Consider the following 7,504-nt stretch of genomic DNA (forward strand, 5'->3'; position numbering starts at 1 on the left):
CTGCCTCTCCTATTCCTTCTCTTCTCCCTCTGGAGTAGTAAAATGAGCTTGCTAGGTTTTAGAATCAGATAATCCATATATACCTAGGGCAGCTTGAGAAAAACCACCTCTCTGATCCTTGATTTCCTTGTATAAAAGAAAGAAAATAAAACTCAGAAGCAACTATAGCACAAGTGGGAATGGCCTCAAACAGACAGCTTCCATAGACTACATTTAGGCCATTGTAAAAATTTAAAACATAATCTGTAGAAAACAATATGAACAGTGCCTGGTTAAAAAAAATAACAGCTAATATTAATTGGATTACCGTGCACCAGACCTTTCATTAAGTGCTTTACAGGAATTAATTTAGCCCACCCCAATAAGGACCTTATGAGATAAAAGCTATTATTCCCATATTACAGATGAAGAAACTGAGGCTCAGAGATGTGAAGTAACTAACTGATAATTACTCAGCTAAGTACAGAGCTCCACTGTGAAACCAAGCAGTCTGGTTCTGGAACTTACACATTTCAGAACTCACACTCTTTTTAAAATTTTTTTTAAATTAAATTCAATTTAGTTAACATAGAATGTACTATTAGTTTCAGGGATAGAGCTCGGTGATTCATCAGTTGCATATAACACCTAGTGCTCATTTCATCAAGTGCCTTCCTTAATGCCAAACATCCAGTAAACCCATACCCCCACCTACCTTCCCTCCAGGAACCCTCAATTTTATCCCTGTAGTAGAGGCTCTTATGGTTTGTCTCCCTATTTTTTAAAAATTTTTCCCTTCCTTTCTCCTATGTTAATCTGTTTTGTTTCTTAAATTCCACATGTGAGTAAAATCATATGGTATTTTTCTTTCTCTGACTGACTTATTTTGCTTAGCATAATATACTCTAGTTCAATCTAGTCATCAGAAATGGCAAGATTTTATTCTTTTTTTGATGGCTGAGTAATATTCCCTTCTCTCTATATATCACCTCTTCTTTATCCATTCATCTGTCAATGGACATCTGGGCTTTTTCCATATTTTGGCTATTGTGGACATTGCTGCTATAAACATTGGGGTGTATGTTCCCCTTCAGAACACTATGTTTGTATCCTTTGGATTGCTACCTAGGAGTGTAATTGCTGAGTCACAGGATAGTTCTATTTTTAACATTTGAGGCACCTCCATACTGTTTTCCAGAATGTCTGCACCAGTTTGCATTCCCATCAACAATGTAAGAGGGTTCCTATTTCTCTGCATCCTTGCCAACATCTGCTGTTTCCTGAGTTGTTCATTTTAGCCATTCTGACCAGTGTGAGGTGGCATCACATTGTGGTTTTGATGTGTGTTTTCCTGATGCTGAGTAGTGTTGAGCATTTTTTTCATGTGTTTGTTAGCAATTTGTATGTCTTCTTTAGGGAAATATCTGTTAACATCTTCTGCTCATTCCTTTTTTAAAACAATATTTAATTTATTTATTCATGAGAGACACACAAAGAGATATAGGCAGAGGGAGACACAGGTGCCCCATGGGGAACGTGATGTGGGACTCAATATCAGGACCCCAGGATCACGACCTGAGATGAAGGCAGATGCTCAACCACTGAGCCACCCAGGTGTCCCTGCATCATATATTTCTGTTCTACTTCTCATTATTTCCTCCTTCTATGGGCTTTAGGCTTCATTTGGTGTTCTTTTTCTGGCTTGTTTAGGTGTAAGTTTGATTGTTTATTTGAAATATACTTGCTTCTTGAGGTAGGAAGACTATTGCTATATATTTCCATTTTCGGACTGCATTTACTGCATCCCGAAGGTTTTGAGGTCATTGTGTTTTCTTTCTTTCTTTTTTCTTTCTTTCTTTCTTTCTTTCTTTCTTTCTTTCTTTCTTTCTTTCTTTCTTTCTTTCTTCTTTCTTTTTTTGGTTTACTTTTTTATTGGAGTTCGATTTGCCAACATATAGAATAAGACCAAGTGCTCTTCCCATCAAGTACCCCCCTCAGTGACAGTCACCCAGCCACTCCACCCATCCACCCACCTCCCTTTCCACTACCCCTTGTTCATTTCCCAGAGTTAGGTGTCTCTCACGTTCTGGCACCCTCACTGATATTTCCCACTCATTTTCTCTCCTTTTCCCTTTATTCCCTTTCACTATTTTTTATATTCCCCAAATGAATGATACCATATAATGTTTGTCCTTCTCTGATTGACTTACCTCAATCAGCATAATACCCTCCAGTTCCACCCACGTTGAAGCAAATGGTGGGTATTTGTCGTTTCTAATAGCTGAGTAATATTCCATTGTATATATAGACCACATCTTTATCCGTTCATCTTTCGATGGACACTGAGGTGCGTTCCACAGTTTGGCTATTGTGGACATTGCTGCTATAAACATTGGGGTGCAGGTGTTCCAGCGTTTCACTCCATTTGTATCTTTGAGGTAAATCTCCAGCAGTGCAATTGCTGGGTCATAGGGCACCTCTACTTTTAACTCTTTGAGGAACCTTGATACAGTTTTCCAGAGTGGCTGCATCAGTTCACATTCCCACCAACAGTGCAAGGGGGTTCCCTTTTCTTGTTAATTTTCCCCATTCTGACTGGTGTGAGGTGGTATCTCACTGTGGTTTTGATTTGTATTTCCCTGAGGGCCAGTGATGCAGAGCATTTTCTCATGTGCTTGTTGGCCATGTCTATGTCTTCTCCTGTGAAATTTCTGTTCATGTCTTTTGCCCATTTCATGATTGAATTGTTTGTTTCCTTGCTGTTGAGTTTAATATATTCTTTATAGATCTTTTTTTTAAATTTTTATTTATTTATGATAGTCACACACACACACACGGAGAGAGAGAGAGAGTCAGAGACATAGGCAGAGGGAGAAGCAGGCTCCATGCACCGGGAGCCCGACGTGGGATTCGATCCCCGGTCTCCAGGATCGCGCCCTGGGCCAAAGGCAGGCTCCAAACCGCTGCGCCACCCAGGGATCCCTATAGATCTTTTTAAAAAGATTTTATTCATTTATTCATGAGAGACACAGAGAAAAAGAGAGAGAGAGAGAGAGAGAGAGAGAGGCAGAGAGGCAGAGGGAAAAGCAGGCTCCATGCTGGGAGCCCTACGTGGGACTCGATCCCGGGTCTCCAGGATGACACCCTGGGCTGCAGGCGGCGCTAAACCGCTGCGCCACCAGGGCTGCCCAGATTTTTTTTTTTTTCCCTTAGTGTGGTTCTTCTTTTTTTTTTTTAATAAAATAATTTTTTATTGGTGTTCAATTTACCAACATACAGAATAACACCCAGTGCTTATCCCGTCAAGTGTCCCCCTCAGTGCCCGTCACCCACTTACCTCCACCCCCCCCCCCCGGTCCTCCTCCCCTTCCACCACCCCTAGTTCGTTTCCCAGAGTTAGGAGTCTTTATCTTCTGTCTCCTTTCTGATATTTCCCACACATTTTTTCTCCCTTCCCTTATATTCCCTTTCACTATTATTTTATTCCCAGATTCTTTATAGATCTTGGATACTAGCCCTCTATCTGATAGTCATTTGCAAATATATTCTCCCATTCTGTAGGTTGTCTTTTAGTTTTGTTGACTGCTTCTTTTGCTGTGCAGAAGCTTTTTATCTTGATGAAGTCCCAATAATTCAATTTGCTTTTGATTCCCTTGCCTTGATAGATGCATCTTGCAAGAAGGTGCTGTGACAACATTCAGAAAAGGGTGTGACTGTGTTCTTCTCTAGGATTTGATGGATTCTTGTCTCACATTTAGATCTTTCATCCATTTTGAGTTTATATTTGTGTATGGTGTAAGAGAATGGTCTAGTTTCATTCTTCTGCACGTTCAGTTTTCCCAGCACCATTTATTGAAGAGACTATCATTTTTCCAGGGGATGGTCTTTCCTGCTTTGTCGAATATTAGTTGACCATAGAGTTGAGGGCCCATTTCTGGGTTCTCTATTCTGTTCATTGATCTATGTGTCTGTTTTTGTGCCAGTACTACACTGTCTTGATGACCACAGCTTTGTAGTACAACCTGAAATTTGGCATTGTGATGCCCCCAGCTATGGTTTCCTTTGTCAATATACGCCTAGCTACTCACGGTCTTTTCTGATTCCACACAAATCTTAAGATGATTTGTTCCAACTCTCTAAAGAAAGTCCATGGTATTTTGATAGGGATTGCACTAAATATGTGAATTGCCCTAGATAGCATTGATATTTTAACAATGTTATTTTTTAAAATCCTTGAGCATGAAATATTTTACCAACTCTTTGTGTCTTCCTACATTTCTTTCAGAAGTGTTCTGTATATTTAGGGTATAGATCCTTTGCCTCTTTGATTACGTTTCTTCCTAGGTATCTTATGCTTTTGCATGCGATTGTAAATGGGATTGACTCCGTAATTTCTCTTTCTTCAGCCTCATTGTTAGTGTAGAGAAATGCCACTGATTTCTGGACATTGATATTGTATCCTGCCACACTGCCAAATTGCTGTCTGAGTTCCAGCAATCTTCGGGTGGAGTTTTTGGGTTTTCTATATACACTATCACATCATCTGCAAAAAGGGAGAGTTTGACTTCTTTGCCAATTTGAATGCCTTTTATTTCTTTCTGTTGCCTGATTGCTGAGGCTAGGACTTCTACTATTATGTTGAATAGCAGTGGTGAGAGTGGACATCCCTGTCGTGTTCCTGATCTTAGGGGAAAGGCTTCCAGTGTTTCCCCATTGAGAATGATATTTGCTGTGGGCTTCTCACAGATAGCTTTTAAGATGCTGAGGAATGTTCCCTCTATCCCTGCACTCTGAAGAGTTTTGATCAGGAATGGATGCTGTCTTTTGTCAAATGTTTTCTCTGCATCTATTGAGAGGATCATATGATTCTTGTCTTTCCTCTTGTTGATATGATCTATCACATTGATTGCTTTATGAGTGTTGTACCAGCCTTGTATTGCGGGGATAAAAACCACTTGGTCATGGTGAATAATCTTCTTAATGTACTCTTGGATCCTACTGACTAGTATCTTGTTGAGAATTTTTGCATCTGTGTTCATATTGGTCTATAATTCTCCATTTTGGTGGAGTCTTTCTCTGCTCTTGGAATTAAGGTGATGCTGGCCTCATAGAACAAGTCTGGAAGTATTATATCCCTTTCTATCTTTCCGAACAGCTTTAGTAGAATAGGTATTGTTTCTTCTTTAAACCCTTGATAGAATTCCCCAGAGAGGCCATCGGGACCTGGACTTTTGAGTCTTGGGAGGTTTTTAGACTGCTTTAATTTCCTCCCTGGTTATTGGCCTGTTCAGGTTTTCTATTTCATTCTGTTCCAGTTTTGGTAGCTTGTGGTTTTACAGAAATGTGTCCATTTCTTCTAGATTGCTTAATTTATTGGCATACAGCTGCCAATAATATGTTTTTAAAATTGTTTGTATTTCCTTGGTACGACTTGTGATCTCTCCTTTTTCATTTGTGATTTTATTAATTTGAGTCTTTTTTCTTTTGTTTTTAATAATGCTGGCTAATGGTTTATATATCTTTTTTCCATTGTTCATTTTTTAAATTTTTTCTGTTTTTTTAATAAATTTATTTTTTATTCATGTTCAATTTGTCAACATATGGAATAACACCCAGTGCTCATCTTCTCAAGTGCCCACCTCAGTGCCCATCACCCAGTCACACCCATCCCCCGCCCACCTCCCCTTCCACCACCTCTAGTTCGTTTCCCAGAGTTAGGAGTTTTACATGTTCTGTCTCTCTTTCTGATATTTCCCACTTATTTTTTCTCCTTTCCCCTTTATTCCCTTTCACTATTTTTTAATTCCCCAAATGAATGAGACCCATATAGTGTTTGTCCTTCTCCAATTGACTTATTTCACTCAGCATAATACGCTCCAGTTCCATCCACATAGAAGCAAATGGTGGGTATTTGTCGTTTCTAATGGCTGAGTAATATCCATTGTATACATATACCACATCTTCTTTATCCATTCATCTTTCGATGGACACCTAGGCTCCTTCCACAGTTTGGCTATTGTGGACATTGCTGCTAGAAACACCGGGGTGCAGGTGTCCCGGCGTTTCACTGCATCTGTATCTTTGGGGTAAATCCCCAGCAGTGCAATGGATGGGTCATAGGGCAGATCGATTTTTAACTCTTTGAGGAACCTCCACACAGTTTTCAGAGGGGCTGACCTGGTTAACATTCCCACCAACAGTGCAAGAGGGTTCCCCGTTCTCCACATCCTCTCCAACATTTGTGGTTTCCTGCCTTAATTTTCCCCATTCTCACTGGTGTGAGATGGTATCTCACTGTGGTTTTAATTTGTATTTCCCTGATTGCAAATGATGCAGAGCATTTTCTCATGTGCTTGTTGGCCATGTCTATGTCTTCCTCTGTGAGATTTCTATTTATGTCTTTTGCCCATTTCATGATTGGATTATTTGTTTGTTTGCTGTTGAGTTTAATAAGTTCTTTATAGATCTTGGAAACTAGCCCTTTACCTGATAGGTCATTTGCAAATATCTTCTCCCATTCTGTAGGTTGTCTTGTAGTTTTGTTGACTGTATCCTTTGCTGTGCAAAAGCTTCTTATCTTGATGAACTCCCAATAGTTCATTTTTGCTTTTCTTTCTTTTGCCTTCGTGGATGTATCTTGCAAGAAGTTACTGTGGCCGAGTTCAAAAAGGGTGTTGCCTGTGTACTCCTCTAGGATTTTAATGGACTCTTGTCTCACATTTAGATCTTTCATCCATTTTGAGTTTATCTTTGTGTATGGTGCAAGAGAGTGGTCTAGTTTCATTCTTCTGCATGTGGATGTCCAATTTTCCCAGCACCATTTATTGAAAAGACTGTCTTTTTTCCAGTGGATAGTCTTTCCTCCTTTGTCGAATATTAGTTGACCATTAAGTTGAGGGTCCACTTCTGGGTTCTCTATTCTGTTCCATTGATCTATGTGTCTGTTTTTGTGCCAGTACCACACTGTCTTGATGACCACAGCTTTGTAGTACAACCTGAAATCTGGCATTGTGATGCCCCCAGCTATGGTTTTCGTCTTTAAAATTCCCCTGGCTATTCGGGGTCTTTTCTGATTCCACACAAATCTTAAACTAATTTGTTCCAACTCTCTGAGGAAAGTCCATGGTATTTTGATAGGGATTGTATTAAACGTGTAAATTGCCCTGGGGAACATTGACATTTTCACAATATTAATTCTGCCAATCCATGAGCATGGAATATTTTTCCATCTCTTTTTGTCTTCCTCAATCTCTTTAAGAAGTGTTCTATAGTTTTTAGGGTATAGATCCTTTACCTCTTTGGTTAGGTTTATTCCTAGGTATCTTATGCTTTTGGGTGCGATTGTAAACGGGATTGACTCCTTAATTTCTCTTTCTTCAGTCTCATTGTTAGTGTATAGAAATGCCACTGACTTCTGGGCATTGATTTTGTATCCTGCCACAATGCCAAATTGCTGTATGAGTTCTAGCAATCTTGGGGTGGAGGCTTTTGGGTTTTCTATGCAGAGTATCATGTCATCTGGGAA

The sequence above is a fragment of the Canis lupus genome, chromosome X, assembly GCF_011100685.1.
Source record: "Canis lupus familiaris isolate Mischka breed German Shepherd chromosome X, alternate assembly UU_Cfam_GSD_1.0, whole genome shotgun sequence".
NCBI classification, from domain to species: domain Eukaryota; kingdom Metazoa; phylum Chordata; class Mammalia; order Carnivora; family Canidae; genus Canis; species Canis lupus.